Here is a 24,089-nt window from a genome sequence, read left to right on the forward strand (position 1 = left end):
TTTCCTTTGTTTTCCTTTTATGGAGTGCAGTGAGTGTACCAGTGACATAAACTAGCCTTCAGCTCTAGCCACTCTCAAGTATATCAGGTTCCAGGCTGAGATAATCATTCAAGATCGTGTTGGACTCTGTCATTCATCACATGATGTCCTTAGTTTTCAGACATAAACCATTTTATTTAATTATTTTTGTGTCTTTAAAACTCTTAGACTTAGTATTTGAAAATTAGATTTCCTTAGTTTTATGACTTTCATGTTTTAGGAATGACATATAATATATTATAATGGATTTGTGTTTCTTACACTAAAAAAATATAATCTTCTACATTATGATTAGTACTTTGTAAGTGGAATGATTAATCAAAAGTTGGGGTTTAATCTTTGGTTTGCCCACCTAGTAGGTTAAGTGTCGGTGTCACTCACGATTGGATTTTTTTCATGACAGACACAGATATAATGTGAGCTATAACATGATACTGTGGTGTATCCTATACCCAAAAGGGTTGTCCTACTTGCCCAAGTAGAACCATGGACTTCTAGCATAAGTGGATTCAGTAGATAATAGATCTATGGGGCACATAGCTACAGGATAAAAAGATTGCTAATATAAACATGTCCTCTACTTGAAAGAGCTTTCATCTCAAGAGACTGGTTTGAGAAACCAAACTTTACTTTATGGGATCTTCCATCTTACATCAATATTCACTCGATATTTATTAAAACCCACCAATTATTTATTAAGTCTTGACTTACCTTATTATTGACTAGATCCTTATACCATGTGTGAGAAAACCTTCACCATCAATGATGTATTGATAATAGTTTTTAGCCTCTGATTAAATTAGGTGAGAAACCCTTTAACCCTAAGAACCCTTATTATGTGAGGAAACCTTTGAATTAATGCTCATTTGTGTTTATGAGAATATCCTTTTAGTAACACAATAGAAATATCATCATTGGTACTTTACTCTCAAATACCCTTAAAACAATGGCATATAATTCATAAGAACATGTAATAGTCCATAATTTACCTCTTCATGATCAAAGCCCAGTTTCAATCATAATTACTTATAAAATGTAGGTTAGATATGGATTACATCATAACATTGATGTAGAGCTAGCATTATATGCTTAATTTAATAAAAATCTCCTTTTACATTAAAAATCTAACATCACATGATTCATAACTTGAAAAAATGGGTGTGTAAATTTTTTAATGGGGATATAATCATAAAATCATAGTAATTCATTAATTCATACTTAAATGTAACATAATTAAATCATTTAAATAAACTTTGCAGAGCACCCATGATAAGTAAAAAAAACCCTGACAAATTGGGAATTTCTACCTTTTGATATTGGAGAATTTTAGAACTCCATGGATGAAAACTATCATAACTTACTAGCAAAGCCCAAAGAAATTGAAGTATGGAAACTTGTTCTTGAACCCTATATTGAATCATCATCATTTTCTTCTTCTATATTCTAGAGCGAGAATTATTTTGAGAGTATGAACTTTTGGGGATTGGTTACGACATGTCTTTCATAAAATTAAAATAAGAAAGATTAATTAATCCCTAACTTATACTCACTACCACTTCACCATGTGAGGCTCCAATACTCATGGTCCCTACCACAAACTGAGATGCTCTCGTTAATTATTGGACGAGTCGCAACAGAGCCACCCTGTTATTCCCTACTGACTAGCTTAGGATCATAATTCTTCTAAAGACTGTGGTGTCCTTCACGAGCCGTCAAGTGGATCTTAGGGAGGGTCCTTGTGTGGGAAGTGTAGCCTAGGTACTTCTTATCCCCACGTGAACCTCACTGTCATTCCTGGTCTCACCAAGAATCTTCATGGTGGTCGTTTGTAGTGAGGTAGTTGTTGGTGAAGTCTGCCCAAATTTCCTCCCTTTTTGGTTGCTGCCCTCTCACTTAGACCTAGTTTAGCCTACTAGATTTTGAGGTTTTTCATTATCTCTCCCTGGGAATAATTCGTCCTTGGTAAGATTCTAGGCTTTTCTAATGGAAATGACTCAAGTTTAGCAACCCAACATGCATGCAAGTTATCAAAATTAACACAACAAATGAGGAAACGTTAACTCCTACATAAACATACTCAATGTACCATACGTAAATTATGAAATTTTAGTATTCCTCATCTTTAAAAATGAACTTCCTTCTCCAAGCCTAATTCATGCTTAACATAATTACTTGGAGCCTATATGCCACTCATACTCAAAAGAATAGCGAAAAACATGTCCATCATATTATCCCCTAGAGTCTATATGCAACTCATAATCAATTCACAATAACATGATGAAAATCAATAATGCAAACTCATTTTCATCAAAATATAAGTTTTTCATGAACATGCATAACATAAGGAAATCATGGCAACACATAAAATACATGACTCAAAAACATAGGAAAAGCCAAGAGGATCACATTACCTCAAGATAGAGTAAGTTTAGAAGGAAAATGATATCTATATCGGGTCATCATATCGGCCTCGACCTCCAAGTAGCACCATCCACTATATGATTTTCTTTATAGCACTTTCACGGAGGCAACTTCTTTTTTCTCAAGTTCTAAACATGCTTCTCTAAAGTCTCAACTATAAATTCCTCATATGAAAGGTTTTTCTTTACCTCCAACCCATGACTTAGAGTTGGCTATTGTAGGATTGCTTTGAATATATGGCATCATTTATTTGTATAGTATTCATGTAGATTTATTCACTGATCACAGGTCATCAGTATGTATTAACTCAAAAGTTGTTCAATCAAAAAGAGGTGGTAAGAATAACTTAAGGATTAAGACATGAGTATTCTTTACCACCATGTAAGGCTAATGTTGTTTCTGATGGCTTTAGTATGTTTTCTATGGGTAGTACCACCACTTTGAGAAAGATAACAAAGAACAAGCAAAGAATGTGCACAAACTTTCACACTTTGGAGTTCGCTTATCAGATATCACAAAACGATAGTAGTGATGATGAATGAGGCTATATCTTTATTAGTGTAAAAAGTAAAAGATAAGCAGGATAAAGACCCAATTTTTCTTGAATTAAAGACAAATGTTCATAGTAAAAAAGTAACGGATTTTGATCAAGGGAGGTATGGTGTTTTGAGGTATCAAGTTAGATTGTGTGTACCAAGAGCAGATGAACTCAAAGAGTGCATCATAATGGAAGCTGATAGATCTAGATATTCCAATCATATGAGTTCCACAAAGATGTATCACAATTTGAGAGAAGTCTATTGGTGGAGTAGTATGAAGAGCATTTCAGAATTTGTGTCTAAGGGTTCAAACTGCCAACAAGTTAAAGTAGTGCACCAAAAGCCTGGTGGTATGGCCTAGAATATAGAATTTCCGAAATAAAAGTAGGAGTTGATTAATATGTATTTCATACTAGGTTTACCAAGGTCTAGCAAGCAACGTGATTCTATTTGGGTGATTCTTGGTAGAATGACAAAATCAACTCACTTTTTGCTATTTTTGTCACCATTATTTCAGACAGATATTCACTATTTACTACACAATTTTTGAAATTATTCCAAAAAGTTTTCGGTTCAAAAGTTAACTTAATATTTCCTTTAATACTTATAAAAGTGGCCAAGCAGACCGCACTATTAACACCTTCTAGGATATGTTGATGGCTTGTGTGATTTATTTCAAAGGTAATTGGGATGATCACTTACGTATTATTGAATTTTCTTACAACAATACTTACAACTGTATTATATAAATGACTCCTTATGAGGCTCTTTATGGAAGAAGATATATATCTCATATTAGATGTTTTGAAGTTGGTAAAGCAGGGTTGATAGGGTCACATTTAGATCATCAAGCTATGGATATGGTTAAACTGATTGAAGAGAGGTTGAGAATTGCACAGAGTCATAAGAAATCCTACATATATGTTAGAATAATGGAGTTAGAATTTTAAGCAAATGATTGGGTGTACTTGAAATTTTCGTCCATGAAAGGAGTTGTAAGATTTTTTTTAAGAAGGAGAAGCTTAGTACACTGTATATCGGCCCTTACATAATATAAAAAATTGTAGATGATGTATCTTATGAGTTGGAGCTACCACAAAACATAGCCGCAGTTCATCCGATATTTCACATCTCGATGTTGAAGAAGTTCATGGGCGATTGTTCATTAACCAAACCAACTAATGATATTGGGTCAATGATAATTTATCTTACGAGGAGATTCTTGTCCACATTCTAGATTGCAAAGTTTTCAAGTTAAAATCTAAGGAAGTAACATCAATTAATGTTTTTTTGAGTAATCAGTTTGTTGATAAAGCTACTTAGGAAGCAGAGGAAGATATGAAGCAGAGATATCCATATCTATTTGAAGCCAGATATGTTCCAGATCAAGGTACATATTCTCTTTTAGTACTATATAATTTGTATATATGATGTGTTAGATTTTCTTGTTGGGAGTTTGAACTGAATTATTTATGTTACACACTTAGCCTAAAAAGAGTAATCTAATTCTGGGATGAATGTTCTAAAGGGATAGATACTGTAACATCTTGCAAATTTAAATAACTAGGAAGAAGTTATGAAATAGAAATAACCTTTTTTTTGTAAATTATATAGAAATCTGAAAATTTGTGAAGTATGTTAAACTGTGTTTTTGGTTAACTTCAAATGACAATAAATCCTAGATCAGGATGATTTAGATGAGTTTCAAAATATCGTAGGAAATATCCTGGAATAATTTTTCCAACACCACCGAGTTTGTGAAATTTTGAGTTCGTATGAGTGATATATGCCTATTTGAAGTTGGTCTATTCAAATAAATTAAGACTAATCGCGATTTTTAAAGGGTATTTAAGGTTTTTTTTACCCAATTATTGTAATTCATTTTGATGAGTGTAATTGGGTTCAAAGAAGATTTTAGAAAGTTTAGAAAAGTCTATGTTTATGCTAGGTCTTTGAGAAAAGAGAAAATAGGAGAAACAAGAAAAAAAACATAAGGCAAGAATGTTCGAGTTTGTATAGTGGATTCCCCAATGATTCAATTTTACGAAGTATGTGAGATCAAATTTCATTGGGTTGGTTCACCTGTCCGCCAATCATTATTCAATTCAGTAAAGTATAAGATTTGAAATTAAATCCTTTGAGTTCTTGATTAAATTCTTTTGAATTATTGTGGGATGTATTGTTGAATTTTTCTTGGCATTTGATTCATATTTTTAGTGAAATTTTGAGTTGAATGTAGTATATATTGAGGGTATAACTCATTCCAATCATTTGGGAAAGGAACAATGTGAAATTAGAGAGTGTCGAGTTGAAAAAGGACGAAGCAATGTGGGGGAGTACCAGGGAAGTGTCCTGGGGAATCATCTCTCACATATCCCCAAAACTGGGTGTCTGAATTTTGGGCTATTAGTCTTCACGCAAGCCAAAGCACCCCACTCTTGTCTTTGAATTTCAAGGGTTTGCCTCTTGCGCCTCTCAACGTGCCAGGGATTACAATTCTTATTGTTCTTCTTCCATATTTTCATACTAGTTCCATTGTATCATGCCTATGTTTTCTAGTTGATTACAACTTTCTAAGGTACATGTTAACATGTTTAAATCATCCATAAACATGAGATCATGAACCTTTAATCCATAATTTAATTCAAGGAAAGTTAAGTGTCATGTCTAGAAGTTAATAAGTAAGTCAAGTGAAGTTCAATATTTTTTCAAAAGACATTTGCAAACATTTTAACCTTGCCTTAGGAGTTAAGTTTCGAGTTGACTTAAGAGTTAAGTGTGAAGTTCATTTCTTAAAAGATTACACCGGAATTAAATATTCCCAAAAGTTAGAAATGTTTTCACATTTGAGCAAGAAAGGCAACATCGGTTCTAAGAGAGTTTTTAAGCTAAGTTTTTAGTAATTATGTCAGACCAACGAAAGAAGATTATTTTAAAAACATATGAGCTAAGTACATTTTGGGATTAGTATTAAGTAGAGAGATGGGGACGCACGTTGATATGAATCAACACTGTATAAACCATGTAACCAGTATGGGTAGTAAATAATCATATTTTATAGATGATTCATTGGTGCTTTTTAGCATAAACTAGTGGATCCACTTAGTTAAGTCGTCCAATATGACAGAAATGTGTACGATAGTTTTTAAAGTGTGGGCAACTCCCATAGAAACTATATTACTTTATTACATGAGTCAGGTTGAGTATGTTATTGAATTTTTTAATTAACTATGTTTCTTTCTACTATTATTAAAGTTTTCTATACATTGCATGTGTTTTATTTCTTCTTATTAAGTTATGTTTTTCACAAGTACAGTAATGTCAAGATATGTCTTTGTTTCAGATTCCATTCAAGTTTATGTTATGTTTAGTATTCCCCTCACATAATCGTACATTCAATAAACTGATGTCATTTGGTTAAACACAGGTAAGCAGGATCAGCATCCATGGTCGCTTTGATTCAGTTAATAACTCATAGTTAGTTGGTGTATCTCCTTTCTTTCCAGAGGGATCCTGTTATTGTTTCTTTTAGTGTTTCAGTTGTTAGGATTATTGGAGGTCTTGTCAGTACATTACTTTTGTATTGAGGCTTGATATAACTTTAGTTATTGTTCTTTAGTCTTTTCATTTTCATTATCTTATGTGGAGACTAGAGTTTGCCTAATTGGCTAGTTGAATTTTTTCTTTATCACATTCTAAGTTCTATATGAGCTAGCTTTGGTATGTTAAATCTTTTGTTGAGTAAGTCAAGACAAGGATTCCCTTGGGGACAATAATGGTTCTCGAGTAACAATCCCACCTAGGGTGTACGCTCAGGGCGTCACGATTCTAAAATTAATTGGTTGTAGAGGATGCTATTAGAATTGTACATCGAATGAAAGGATCAACCATATTGTATGGCGAAAACACTAGTGCATCAGAATAGCAACAAACCCCGCCCATTATCAAAACGCCAAGAACATAGATGTTACATTAGAGAACATGTTGAAGATTGGAGTATTAGCCTAAATTATATATCCTCTAAAGATCAACTGGATGATTTATTTAAAAATGCCATTTCAAAAACAGACCCAATTATTTGTTGTCCAATCTCATATTTTGTAATACACAACATTAGTTTCAGGGAGGGTGTTGTCTATATCTTATTTATCAACACCAGATTAGGAATTTCCCAATATGGATGACGGTCATTTTCTTGAAATCAGTAGATAAATAAGGACTCTAATAACTTGTACAAATATCTTGTAAATCCTAGTTTTTATAATTAATAAAATAGATCACACTTCTTTTATCCCTAATTGTTTTTGGGTGTCTATCGCTATTCAACTTTGTAGATATTTCATATCTAAATATTGAAGTGGAAAAGGATGTTTACTACAGGACAATATATCAACAACTCACCTTAGTAAAAGAGATATCATGGGATTTGGCAAAATGTTTAAAGTGGTCTATTGATGATTAACTATACCACAACAACCTTGATTCCAAAGGTTAAAAATCCAATTTATTTCAAGGAATATAGGTCTATTTGTTCCTAAACAACCTTGTAAAAGTTATTTATGAATAAATAACGACTAGATTCAAGAAAATGGTTCAAAATTGGTTGGAGAATCTCATGTAGGCTTCATTTCTGGTAGGAGCATACTCGACAATGTGATAGTGGCACATGAATTGGTTAAAGGTTATTACGACGAAGGATTCTCACCTTGATGCCTTATTAAGATCGATATCAGGGAAGCCTATGAATCACTCAAGTGGAATTTAATTAAAATTGCATTGCTGGAGTTTGGTTTCCCAATCAAATTTGTTAATTTCTAAATGGAGTGTGCTACGACTATAAACTACTCTTTATTGATGAATGGAAGTCTCACTGAAAAATTCCAAGGATCTAATGGTCAAAGGCAAGGCGACCTCATGTCCCCGTACTAATTATTATCAGCAATGGAATACGTTAGCAGACTCCTGAAACAACTCCAACTGAACCCAAACTTTAATTTCCATCCTAACTGCATTAAAGTTAATGTTATAAATATTTGTTTTGCTGATGATCTTATAATATTCAATAGAGCTGATAAAACCTCTTTTCAATTAATAGCACTACAAACTTTCTATTAATTTTTGGACGTTTTGTGGTTGCAGGACAATTTTTACAGAAGCTCAATATATATCACTGAAGTATCCCAATAATTGAAAAATCAACTATTATATGAAATGCACTTGACTTGGAGAAATTTCTTTAAAATATCTTGAGTTCCCTTGTCCTCATGGAATATCACTATATTGCAATGCATGCCTCTAGTGGAGAGAAGACTACAACGATTAAATTTTTTACAACAAAGTTTATATATTATGGTGGTCGAATTCAACTGATGAAAAGTGTGATATTCAAGATGAAGACGTATTAGTCTTCAGTGTTCCTCCTACCGAAGAAAGTGGTCTAATTGGCTACTAGTATTTGCCATACTTTCTTATGGACACAGATCACCAAAAGAGCTTTGATGTCTTAGGAAAGCTTTTGTAGGCCCAAATATTTTGGAGGCTTGGGTTTGTCAAACTATAACCTATGCCACAAGGAAGCTATATGTAAACTCTTATGCGTCCTGGATATAAAGAAAGACAATTTATTGGTTTATTGGATTAACAACTTCTATATCAAGAACAGATCTCTGGATAAGTCAATAATTCTTAAACAAGAATGTTGGCTTGTTAGAAATATCCACGAGGCTTGAAAATGGTTAACAAATATGAATATGGTTGATGACCTATAAAAGTATTCACAGAAAGGGGGGCTCAGTATCAAGTAAATGTAAAAGTTATTCCAACCACCATTCCCTAAACTTCAATAGAAGTTCCTCACATTTTCAAAAGGTATGTTTCAAAGACATCAACTTATATTATGGCTCAACTTCTATCAAAGACTTTCAACAGTTCACAGATTAAGAAAATGGAGTTAATTATTCCTACTAGTGATGTACTTGTAACACATTCTCAACAAAATTACTCAGTGATTTTCTTTTCGAGTGTGGATGTTATACAAGGCTATGGTTTTCACTCTTGACATGGATGAAAGTTCCTAGAGAAATAGGAAGCTGGGAAGATGAACTATAGTGGATACCGAATAGAGCGCATAGAAGTGGACAAGTCGAAGAATTATTGGGTTGGTTATATTCAACAAATGTCTATCACATTTGGAGTGAAAGGTATTTAAGGAGATTCTCACGACAATGAACCTGTTGCGAATAGATTGAATGAATTTTTCCTCCAATATCATATTAGAGGACGTTTCCTACAGAAGTGGCAACCAATTCTTGATCAATTAAATACTTATCTGTGCCTAGAATAATTTCTATAATTATTTTGTATCGATATATATGGTGATGTACTGAGTAATAGTTCTGGATTATAAAACAAACTAGTGTTGTACGTGTGCTATTTGGTTGAATAAAAGTATCAACAGTTTAACATAAAAAATGAATTACCTTCAAAACAATAGATTCATCATATCTAGTTTTCCCCTAGGTTCCATATTCCTTTCATGTAAAATAAATATGATTCCTCAAAATATGTATTGACTACTTTCAGTTGAACAACATCACAATTAAGAATAAGTTTATCATTCCATAATTGACAACATGTTGATCTAGCTTCAAGGTGCCACTAGCATATTTATGATTGATCTTATATATAGGTATCATCAGTTGAAGATTAGAGAGTGTGACATTTCAAAGGCAGCTTTTAAAAATCAGTATGGTCTAATGTGACTTGATTGTGGAAAAAGAATTTGTAAATTGGGTCAATTTTTGGGGATTGTACTCTTCTGTTAAAAATCTATGTACTAGTAACTTCTATGTCTAGGATATTATTTACTATAATATCCCTTACATCATTTGTGACTTTTCGATAAGTTGTCACTCTTTTTGAAGGATTTTGATTTTTCGATGAGTTGTGACTTTTTCAAATAGTTGTTACTTTTTCGACGAGTTACGGCTTTTCCAGTAAGTTGGGACTTTTTGAAAAGGTCATTAATTTTTAGATAAATCATAAAAAATATCTTTCGTACCATTTGACTATAAATAGAGGGGTTTCGTCTTATTTTTCAACAACAATTTTTTTAATCTTCTACTCTTCTTCTTCTTGCATTGTAACTTTTTTTGTGACTTATTATCATTGAGTGAGTTCGATATTTTGCGGAATATGACATACCACTTATTGTGATGAAGTAAGTTGCTTTATCCAAGAGAGTCTATATTCCATAACCTCGACTACTTGAGGAAAAGAACTTTAGTGATATCATAAAAAAAATTGCTTACTATATAATATTGTGTGTAATGTTCAAATATATTGCGTTAACATGATGTAGCCTAAATTCATTTTTTTTGTTAACAATTTCTCTTGTGATGACATATATGTTTCTAAATATCTTTTATAAAATTTGAAGAACCGTCACAATTTTTTTTTGCTCGATACAAAATAATGACTTTATTTATCATAATCCAAATCACGTTGTCTAGACTCTCATTAAGTTTTCTTCAATATAGTTATTATTATATAAACATTGAAAGATTAGTAACCTAGTCATAATTCCTAATTTAATTAGTAAAAACATTTACACTTTAAAATATTAATTCAAAATGTCAAAATGTCAATATTTTAAAACTAATTTATATCCAAATACTATTATTTGTCTTTCCTTTTATTTCTCAAAACAGTCCAAGATTAAATATATTAACTACCCATTTAGACTTCATCTAGACTTTAATACCATTAAATTTATTTCCATTTTTAAAATTTTCAATTTTTTTGCCCTTTTACCATTTTCACCATTATTCTCTCTCATTGTTGAAGAAGAACTAATTATTCAAGTTAATACCAATTTATTCAGATCATCGATTAATTCAAGAAATCTCTCAATACATGAAGGTATTTTCGAAATAATCATTTGTTTTGCGAGATTTCATAGAGTTTTTCCCAAATAAAAAATTATGTTTAATTTTGGATTGTATTTATTACAGATTTTTCGTCGTTTTTTCTATTTTTATATGAGTTTGTTAACATACTCATAAAATATTTATGCATTTCGGAATTTTTGTATTTGAAACAGTATTTTTAATGATTCTGTATTCCTATTTGAGACTTAGTAGATTGTAATTTGTAGTAATCCACATAAGCATTCATACATAATATATTGTATGATTTTTTTCTTTTTGTATATTCATATTTAAAAATTTTGAATTTTGCTTATCGGGTTATTAATTCACAAATAAACATAGATTCAGATTAGAATTTAGTGAAAATAAATATAAGAGACGAAGAAGAAAGAGAGAGTCAAAGAAGAAGGTTGCGAAATTGTATTCATATCGGAATAATATTCATATTAATTTTTTTTTGTCAATTATTTTTTTTTACTCATCATTTGTATTTTTATGAAGAACGTTGTATTTCTTTTTTATTTGTAGTCATTCAAATACGTATATCATATGAATTTGTATTTCTTAAGCATATATGTATCGTATTTTTTAAATGTCAATTTGTATTTTTTAGAATATTATATTCTGATTATATCATTTTCACTATGTATGTGATCTAATATGAATTTGTATTTCTTAAACATATATGTATCCTATTTTCAACAGTTAATTTGTATTTTTTTAGAATATTGTATCCTGATTATATTATTTTACTATGTATGCTATCTTTTTTCCAGAATTTTTTTTCTTATTTCCTACATAATCAATTTATATTTATTTTTTTTGAATATTATATCCTTCCTCAAAAGATTTATTATTTCCACCAAGTATGCTATTTTTCTCCCAAAATATTGTACCCTTTCATAAATCATATTAATATATATTGAGCTACGTGTATATATACACATAAATGTAAAAAATATTGGCATACAATTATATTGAAAACTTAACAAAGGAAAATTGATCTAATAGAATGAAAAAAAGATTTTTTTTTGAAATTGTAAATGATGAGAATTTTAAGTGATATGTTCATTTTCTAAAAAATGTTATCTCACTTTTTCATCATACTATTTTTTGGTATTTTATATATTATCATTCAATATTCTAAATAAAAACTATAATAAATAGAAATACAAATAAAATACATATAGAAATGAACAGGAAATACAAGATTTTAGAAGAAACAAATAGATACACATCAAAAATATATGAAACAAATATGTTTCTTAAATAACTATAGATTCATTTGGAATACCTATTGGAATGAATATAAACTACTAAAAAAAGCTTATGATTCAAGAGAGGGAAAAAAATGTTTGAGTTTTATTTGAAAATGTAACTGATGAGAAAATTAAGTGATCTTTACTTTTTTTTAAAAAAAATCTCTCACCTGATTTATTCCCTTTTTTTACTAAATAATTGTATTATTTAAATAAAAATAAATTATAAAAACATAAATAAGATATATAACAAATTAAAATTTTGACATTTACTAAATATTAAAAGTGTTGCTAATGAGCCCTCTTAAATGTTAAAATATTGACATTTTGAAAAATTTCCCTATAAGCATTGCCTTTTAGTTTACTTATTAATAATTTCTTATATTTAATTTTATAGACTAAGAAAGGATAATATGACTACTTATAACTCCAATTTAAGGTTCTATTAGTGTAATTTTTATTATTTCTATAATAGTTAACTTTATTAAATAAAAATTTTCATTAATGAATATAGAATTCTTTAAGCAAAATATCCGGTTTGATGACAAGACTATACAAAGTAAATATTCTATGTACGGTAATATTAGTAAACTAAGACTTATTACATGATTGGATTTTGAAAAAATATATACATTATTGCATTTAAGAAATCAAATTTTGAACTGACCATCGTCATAGGTTTGTGAGAATAATATATACATATATATATATATATATATANTATATATATATATATATATATATATATATCTGTGTGTGTGTGTGTGTGTGTGTGTATGTATATGTATATATTGTCTTCATTCTGCTTTATCTTCTATTTGTATATTTTTGTTTTTCTTTCGATTTGTTTCTTACCTTAATGTCACCCCCCAACAGTAGGTCAGGCACAAATGTACTATATGAATACAAGTTTTATGATTCACCTATGATAATAACGTAAACTACAACTATGCAGATATATTTACTAATGCGAAACTACATATACAACACATGTTGATTAACTAAACCGATACGTGTGACAAGTCAAATTATGAATACTTATGAAAATTTTAGAATGTCTACAAAGCCTATACTAGGATCCATGACTATACCACTATTAAATACACATAATAATAATTCATCAAAGCCCTGAATCAACCTGGAGCTCACCAACAACAATTGAGTATCAAGTGTTTCTATTGAGGAGATCTACTAGTTGAGTGAATTTACCATCAACATGAAATGCAGCATCCCCAGTAAGGACTGTCAATATGAATGAATGTACAAAATATGTAAGGCATAACACAACCAAATATAAAATATGAGATAAATGAAACCAAATACCAATTTCTAAGGATTAGAAACCACCTTTACTTGTACTTGTGGAATCTTGTATGTTACATTCTTTTATTTACATTTCTATACTTTATAATGTTATAAGATATATGATACAAATGACAAGCTGATAAGAGGTATAAGATTATGGCCCATGCTAGGCATTTTTACCCCTGGGATGATGTCCTCAAAATTTCACAAATTGGAATGCATCCATGCTAGGTTTTCGCCCCTGGCTATCACCCTCTTACATCAATTGGATCGGCCCATGCTAGGCTTTCACCCCTGAGATTCCACCCATAATTATACACATTGCTTCAATTAGATTCTTTTATATTTGAGATTTTTTTTGATGTTCATAACTCTTTTGAGATTGTTCTTTTGATGTTCATAACTTTTTTGTGATTGCGGTTTTGGTGGTCATAATCCTTTGTTTATCTCTGGAACTATGGACTAGTTGTAAAAGACATATGAATATGGACACACGACAATAACAATGACAAGGGAAGCAAATGTGACATGAACGTGTAATACATAGGAGCTTATATGACTCACTAAGTATTTTGACATCTTAAATTGAAGCATATATCAAGTCTAGACATCTAAAATTCATCCAAGTGGTTTTAACTCATTATGGTAGCCAAATACTCACTAACTAATATCAAATACAAGGTATACATGAAAGTGGAACCAAGGGAGAACGCGGTCGGATTTGATTTAAGAACGGATACATATTCAAAGTAAGCATTGATAAATGTATAATAGACCGCGTAGTGATCATGTCAGGTAACATTATAGTCTAACACAATGGGAGTAATAACAAAGAAATGATACATATTAACATGTGACAACTTCACATATCTATAAATGATTGAAGGAAGTTGGCATGATATAGGAAGATTTCACCACGTGTAATCAGGGATTATTTTGATTTATATAATGGAAATATGTGACAGGGGTACTTTGATGATGAAACAAGATTAAACCTATGGTTGGTAATGTAAAAACAAACATTTAGTAACAAAGTCATAATAGAGTACTCACTTTAATTCTCTAGGGAGTAGGAACTGCAAGTATGGATCAATCACTACCAAGGACACTTAGAGAGCTTACTTTTGTAATACCAGTGTCGGGTTCATGCCAAAGAAATAGGAAATCGAATAGCCATACATACCTATTTTCCCAACTCCTATAACTTAAAAAGTGTCAACATGTTCTTTAATGTCATTGTATTCATCTACAACAATGAATAAGTAGGTCTACTATTAGAATCTTACCAATCAACTCGGGATATTTCAACTCATCAATAAAGTAGCTAGCCCATAATCTTTCTAATTGATTGTTTTCATTCACAAATTTTTTCCGTTATAGTTATTACACTAAACAACCTTCCCATGAAATGGGTAGTGAGTTTACCAAAATGTTAATTTAATGGTGCTTCACCATAGCTTATAAATATGCCTACAACTATCCGCAATCATTATTAAGTACCTCCATGACCTCCCATAAACAAATCAATACAATAGTAGTCCTCAGCATTTAAAAAATAATCAAAAGACCTAAATTTATGGTTTTAAATCACTATCGTATGAGTTGCAATAAACAAGTAAGTCTAGAATTCTCAAATAAACTAATAATTAAAGGTGGTATCCGCGCCCTTAACCTTGACTATCTAAATCATCATTCTCCTTCAATTACTGTTATTGTAACCTTCTTTTATTCTTTGTAAGTGGGTGGCAGAATCTTGGCTTCCAACACATATAGCTACCTCTAGTTCCCTCCCTTTGAGAACTATCCACTATTCTTGAAACAATAGAGGAGATAGATGATCTTGTGGATGCTTTGGAAGAAACAAAGTGACAATATTTAGAGCCTTTATTGGGAAAATTGGGTGGCTGCTTCATCTTGAGACAGAGAAATATACGAACTTGAGAGCTTAAAAGTTGGATAAGAGGAAAATAAGTTATTTGTATCATATTTTTTGCCTTAATAGGTTCTATTTTGCAAGATTTCTTATGCATAATTTGCAGCCAACATGTGTCTTTAATTTAGGCCACACATTTATGCAGGTAACACAAATACTTTTCCATTCAAATTACTTCTTCTGGGCTTGAAATGATTGGGCCTTGGATGTCCATTTTTCCCTTATTTTTTATTCAACTCGGGCCAGATATAGGTGGTGTACTTGACCCAATAACATGGTCAAATGAGTCTTAGTAGGTGATGCACCTTTTTTTCCTTTGACTGGTTGGTCAATAAGTCAAAGTAGGTGATGCACCTACTTGTCACATACTAGCTTAGTGATGTCAAGCAAGCACCTCAATATTTTATTACATTTTAGACCATAACACCTTTTACTTGACTTAAAACTTATAAGCATTATGTCATTTTCAACTCTAGATTCAAATACCACCTTATGATTTCAAGTTTAAATACTTCCATTGACGTCAACTTAATTGTGTGGCATCAAAATCTATGGGCAGTTTACTCTAAACCTATTCTATTGTCAGTAGTCACAGAGGAAACCGAGTTCATAACTATACCACAAGGAAATTTATAAGCGTTGTATAAATAAAATAAGTACACGTAAAATACGGGGTTTTACATCCTCCCTCTTATGATCATTCGTCCTCGAATGATGGGTGAAGCTTATAGTTTGGTTTACCTTGGAATTTTTTTTTGAGATTTGCGAGAGTTCCCATTATAAATTGGACTATCTAAAATTCATCGACTAACCTAAAACACATATAGACGAGTCTAGCATGAAGTCTCAATATATATGGTTCGTAAAATAAAAATATGACAAATTAAACCCATTTCTTGACCGTGTAATTCATGGAATATACATAATTATAACTCATAAAGATAAGGACTATAATATACGTATATACAGTACATGCAAATGAAATATAAAATGAACAAATGCTAGTAAGATTTATGAAATATAAAATGAACATCTCTGATCCTTATGTTGATGTTTAGGATGAGAAGGAGTATTTAGGATCTGTACCATCTTCTATTACAAGTATCTTCTGTTACATCATAGGTGGAACCCATCGCTGGCCCCTTTAAGTAGACACCAACTTTCATTTAGACACTTCAACTAAGCTTTATACATTTTGGACACCTCATGTCATATTCAGTTATGTCATTTTGACACTTTTTGGTGACATTTTATAGAGAGTGTAATACACTCATTTTCCATTCATCATCTCCCAAAACTTGAACTCCTTTTATAGAGAAATAAATATTGATAATTCTTAAAATTAAAAATTAATGTGAACACATTGGACTCATAATATAATGATATAATAAAAGTTAAAAAGAAGAAATGTGAAAACCCCTGCTATATCGTTATTCACTCATTGGTCACTTCTTTTTTGTTCTAAAAATCATTATATGATAATTATTTTCTAATCTATATGCCACGTGTCTTTATTTAATTTGTCATTTTGACACGTCACCAACGAGTGTATTACAAACACTTTATATATTTGATTGATAATTAAAAAAGTTTCAAAATGACACAACGGACCATGACATGGGGTGTCTAAAATGAACAAACCCCACTTAAGGTGTCTAGGTGAAAGTTGGTGCAAACTTTAAGGGGCTACCGATGGGTTCCGCCTACATTATATTCCTTCTATTATACTTCAATAGAGGATACAAACTTTAAACTTAGCTTCGTGGCCTTATCAATCAAGAATAACCATAGTATCTCCCACAATCTTTGTATTTTGAACGGACACAAAAAATCATAAGCCTAACTGATCGGGGAACTACTTTCCCTTCTCTTTTTCCTCCTAAGGCTTTCAAAGGCGAGTCTTATAAGAATGCATAGCTGTTAATATAAACTCTAAAGTGTTATGTTGCACCTTCTAATAAGGCATTATGCTAAGTTATTTATCTACGATTGTGATAAAATTTACATATATGCCCAACCTTTTCTAGTCATAGTCATCACTACATCATTATACAAGGAAACATTTTTCCAAAAATTTCAATACTCAAATCAAATCGCACATAAGGGCATATAATACGGATAAATAAGTCACATTCAGTATGAGATACTAGTAGACTAGCCCAAAAGGGAGCACATAATTCATTGGCATTAAGCTATATAAATATGTAGTGTACACACGAGGCATGTGATGCATGAGTACTAAATCTATGAAATACAATATGTAAGCTAGTAGACTATAAGATATGTTTCTACATAAAAGAAAATGAACTACAGAACACAAATTACATTGAGCAAGTGTGTTATATTGTATGGATAGGTGGACTAACATGCAATGAGTACACATATGAAATATGAGCAAGTGAGCACATGACACATGGGTATAAAAGCTATAAGGCATGTAATGCTCAATCAAGTAGGCTACGAGGTATGTAAAACATATAAAGGTGGTCGTATGATCAGTTATCTTGCACTACCACCACAATATGAAAAACAGAAATGAGGATTGCAATAAATAACATGTAGGGAAAAGGTCCTACAGAAACTTATAAAAATAAACAAGGGTACTCCAAAGCTGACAACATTTACGTGGAAGTATTCTATGACGTTAGGACAACACTTACATAGAACATGAAACATGTATAATTCTACAACAAACCATCTTTAGAGACTAGGAGATATTTTATAGAACCACTCTACCATAATAAGCGTAAACACACTCTCTTAAGAGTTAAGTCACGGGTGGGATACATCTGCTCATATTCCTTACTCACCTCAAAATACATACAATTGATTTCCCTATATTATCTATTCAATATCTTAAGAATCATTATTAGGTGTTTTGCTATTGGGACTTGCCTTCCATCTAGTTCATTATAAATACTATAGTTAAGATAGAAAATATAATGCTCAATAGTTCATCCTTTGGAGTAGGAGGCCGAGGTCAACTTTGCTTTCATTACTAGCTTTTGACACATCAAACTCCATGTCGAGTGTCTTTTGAAGGTCATAATAGAAAATAGTGAATCTTTAACGTACCATAAAACATGACCTCAAATAACATGTAAATGTCAGATACCTATAAATTTATATCATGATTCATAAAATCTTAGAGTTATTACCTTTGGTCTTAAGTAGATAGGTTTGTCCATACTAATAGATTTTTCTTAAAACAAGTTAGGGCGCTCTCACTATGATCCCATGCAGGATAGCAAATAATAATAAATAATATATGATTAATTTTTTCATCTCGCTTAACTGGACTATGACTGATGAATTACTGCTAGAAAATATTAAATGAACCCCGTACGACCTCTATACATGTGAAGAATTCTCTACTTCTTTGTTGTACTAATTATGTAGATAAACTAGGTCCATGTATCTTCTATCTAAGTAACTTCTTTATTCCACTCTATTTCTTGTTGTTATCAAGACCAAACATAATGACTTGAATCAATACTTCATTGACTTCTCTATCAAACAAAGGTTTACAAAGTTGTTCCGGGGTGAGCCATTATAATTCGTTAGTATTGAAGAGTTGATACCTTTTTATTATCTCATACACTTAGCAACCTCTCTTTCATAATCGCCTACCTCACTCCTCTATAACATACTCACATCTCCCCTACTCCTATGATTAGTGAATTTGATATATCCCATCTCTAATGAGAAGCACTACGTACATATTCGGCCATTTAATTTAAGGTTTATTGCCACATGCTTCCTATCTAACATGTACATTTTAATCAAAAATAGTAGCTTCATCTACCAGATCCCACTATGTACCAACCTGGCTAATCACAATTTAGGTCAAACCAATCCATTTTTTTTAACCTTACCCTCTAATCACATACTAATCCTCCATAACCAAAACATAGGTCATAATAGGAACTATCATATGCATCATTTGCATACATTGTCACCCTTATCCCTAAGTTTTTTAACCATGAATAGAATACAAATGTTATTAATGCTTATTCGGGGTTGTTTGAACATACCATATAAAAGATAAATATCAACATATTTGGGATGGTATATGGTGAGAATTTTGGACTTTTCATCTAATAGGGGTATCTCTAACACTTTTGCACTGATACATCAACCTATCTGATTGTGTCACTGCCTTCTTCCGGTTGAAGAAACTGGTTCAACAACATCAATTTTGAAAACATGTGTAATGCTGAAAATTCTATGTATATCACAGACTAAGATCAAGTGTCCTCTATAAGAATACATCCTATAGATATGGAGGAAATATAAAACTCAAGAATTTGATACATCCTCCTAAGAAGATGTTCTTAGAAATTCTACATCTCATACATGAAACTAGGTATCCCATCAGTTTTAAGCATGTGGATTAACATACTATATCATTCTCAATTGTCACTAGTCGCATAGGAAACCGAGTTCATAACTATACCACAAGGAAACTTATAAGCGTCGCATAAATAGAACAAGTACACGTAGAATATGGGTTGTTACACTTAAAATCATTACTTATCATTCAAGGGTAATGTTAGCTTCACTACTAGTGGATTATTATAATTTGGGAATCATGATTGGAGAACTCGAGTCATGACAAATTATTTCTTTTAAAATAATAAAATTTATCTTTTTATTTTTCAATTATGTGTAAGCACATTATCTATATTAGTTTAGTACAATTATGGAATATTGATTTACCTTCAATCTAATTTAGGAAAACATTTAACATAGGCTCAAGTAATAGGTTGTTGTATATTATATATTAGTAAAAACAAAATTAAGTAGGATTTAGTTTTTGAAATATTTGAAAGAAGTATAAAATTTATAATAAATATAATTTCTTCAAAAATTGGAAACAATAGTAATGTAATTCTATAAGAAACCCATTTTCTATACACTTATGACCATGTATTGTGGATACTACATATTCAAACTTCAACAACACTATTTCTTTTCCTTATATGAAAAGATTGGCTCAAAATATTCGGCTAGTATTAGACTAGATCCAAATACAACATAATGTTAAAGATAATATACTCTTATTTAAATTTACTCCAAAATAACTAGTGTCTATATTAAGAAATTCTATAATTTAACTTACCCAAACATTATAGAATTAAAAATTTTCATTTATATATATATATAAGGGTCAATCTTAGGGAAAGACAACTACAACTACAAGAACAACAACAAAGACATTATTTAACAAACACATATATCCTCATATACATCTTCTTTAGCCATGCTTAGAAAAAGAGTATTATATGCTTTGATTGAAAATGAAACAGAAAGAAAAGTCTCATAAAAGAAAAGACATATAGGGTTGTTGAAAAAGGAAGAAGAACTCAGCACTCATCATATATAGTCCTTATAGTAATGAACCTAAGGTGTTTCACAATCTTGTTTGAGCAATCAACACTTTTCAAAATTTTGATGAATCGTTTCAATCTCAACGATCTAAGTTACGTTATTAGGAAGAACCTTCAATTAATACATGAAGCAATGAAAAAGAATAGTGGTGACAAGGGGTCTACATCAAATGTCCGTCAATACGCTCCTTTAGTAACAATGACATCTATGATGCCTTCCTCAATTATAGATCCTCCATTTACTCCTATGACACCAAAAATGGATCCTTGAACTGAGGTCCCCTGAATGGGTGCATCAATTCAAATCAATAACTATCAAAACTCTATTGACATTCCACAAAGTCCATCATTTATTAATTTACTAAACTTGAATGATGGTGATTTTGTCACTTTATTGGATGACCTTGCACTAAACAATGCTAATGATCAAGATTCAAACCCCTCCAATAACAAATAAAGACTTTGGACTAGTATATATCCCTTCATATTAGTATTGTTTTATGTGTTCATGTTGTCCTGTACAAAATTTGTGTCTTTTAGGTTTTGTATTTTTAAGTGTGTCATCGGATTCTCTACATCAGTTTTATTTTGTAATTATATTAAGAGTCGTATGTATGTCGTGTTCGATGAATTATTTTTCAAAATTTTTTATTTCAATCACTTATTAAATATATGAAAATTTACATATTTACTAGCTTGTGATTTATTTAACTATTCATTTTTTTATTATTGTTGTTACAAAAAAGTTTTTGTTTGCACGGTTTTCCAAGAAAACCTATTGCACTTTAAAAGTTAAATAAATTGATTTATGTATTGTATAAATTTTCACCCTCAACTTTTCAGGACGAATAAACCATACATCTAAAATTGAATGTGAATTTTAACATTAAAGAAAATTATCATAAAGACCTATAAAATAAATATTTTGAAATAATTAGGTGAAGTAAGAGATATATTATTATTTTTTATTTAGTAAGTTATAAAATTTCATATCTTCTGAATTAATTTGATTGTTTATAATTACTTTTTCTAATCCAACAATTTTTAATAGTATCACGACGTATATTAATTGGTTAAATTTTTCTCACTTTGTTGTTCTCTATTTTTTATGTGAAGAAATTTTTTCCACACGTAACTGTATTGGAAATAATTAACGTATTCAGAAATATGTATTCTTGTTTACTAAAAATTAGAAACATACAAATATTCAAAAGAATACTAATGGTCTTGTAACGGGTTGGTGCATATCAAATACTAGTTTTTGGGGATACTCGTTTAACATTTAACCCTAATAATTCAAAAATTTTCTAAAAGCATAAGTGTCAAGACCTAGGGGTACCACCTAGATGTAACATGACACATATAACTCCAAGGAATTCCATACAAGACATTTAGATTTCATTACATTAGACAAGATCTCAAAGTCCAAACATTTTATTAATGAAAAACAGAATTCTAGAGATCTTGTCTCATAATAACATCTAATCCAATAGAATAATATTGAGCCTAGACCATACGTCGTGTCCCAAAGAGAAATACATGAAATAAACTTAATACAGTGAAACTTTGTCCTCGAAGAATTAGAACTCAGCAAAGCTTAAAAATCCCAAAAATTAAACAATTTGTTACGAAACTGATGACAATGACGGTCGGTGAGATTCGTGAAATATGTAGGTAAGAGTATGCATTAAAACAAAAAAATGTACGAACATTATTCCCGTGCATAAAAACATTTAGAATGTTCTAAAAAGGACATTTCATTTCATGACATGCAATTGAGAAAACTAAAACATAATATAAGAGGGTTCGAATACACACTTCATAAAACATGTCTAGTGAAAGCTCAGATAATCTTTAAAACCTTTGAACACATGTGTGATACTTTTTGAAGTAACATTTGTTCATCATAAATGTGTGGAATTAACCTTAACCTACAAAGAGACAATTTGGGGTATAACATGATATCATGGTGTCTCCCATACCCAAATTGGTTGTCGTACTTGCCCAAGTAGAACCATGAAGTTATAGATTAATAGGATTAAGTACACATAAATCTACGGGGGAACATAACTACTATATCAGGAGTTTGCTAGTAGAAACATGTCCTCTACACGAAAGAGCTTTCATCTCAATAGTCTAATTCTAGAAACCCAACATTTACCACGGGGGAGCTTCCATTTTACATCAGTATCCACCTGCTACTAATTATGAATACCATGGCATAGTTATTAAGTATTGACTTATCTTATCATAGATAACTCCTTATGCCATGTGTGAGAACACCTTGGCCATACATGATGTTTTGGTATTAGTTTTTAGCTTTTGATTAAATTAGGTAAGAAAACCTTTAAATATGAGAACCCTTATTATGTGAGAAGACCTTATAGATCATGCATATATGTGTTTATGAGAATATTTTTTGGATAACACAACAACAACATCATCATGGGAACTTTACTCTCAAAGAACCCTTAAATCAATGGCATAACTTCATAACAACATGAAACACTCCATATTTTACCTCTTGAGGATCAAAGCCTAATTTAAATCATCATTACTTACAAAAAATAGGTTAGATATGGATTTCATCATAACATCATGTAAATCTAGCAATATATGCTTAATATAATAAAAATCTCCTATTACATTGAAAATCCAACATAACATGATTCATTACTTGAAAACATGAGGTTTAAATTTTTTTAATGGGGATATAACCATAAAATCATATAAGTTCATCAATTCATACTTAAATTGAACATAAATCAATTATTTTAATAAACAATAAAGATAACCCGTGATAATTTATGAAAACCCCAATAAATTGGGAGATTCTACCTTTTGAAATTGGAGAATTTGAGAACTCGAAGGGTTAAATTTATCTTAACTTACTATCAAAGACCAAAACAATTGAAGTATGTATTCTCGCTCTTGAACCGAATATTGAATCTCTTTCTTCTTCTTCTACTTCAAGATTCTAGAAAGAGAATTATTTTAGAGGAAGAAGTTTTGGGATTTGTTTTGTGTTTTCGAAATAATGTCTAGACATATGAGTTTTGGGGTTAAAATAACTTATAATGGGTCATAGACTTAGGGAAAATTACATGGATTAGATCTAATTAAATCAAGAAAAGATCAATTAACCCTTAACTTACAGTACACCCTCATGACCTTGTGAGGTTCCAAAATCGTAGTTCGTACCACGAGCCGAGGATCTATCGGTTGTTCTTGGACGAGTGGCTACGGTTCACACCCTTTCTACCCCTAAGACTACC

This window comes from Solanum pennellii, chromosome 10 (assembly GCF_001406875.1).
Source record: "Solanum pennellii chromosome 10, SPENNV200".
Taxonomy (NCBI): domain Eukaryota; kingdom Viridiplantae; phylum Streptophyta; class Magnoliopsida; order Solanales; family Solanaceae; genus Solanum; species Solanum pennellii.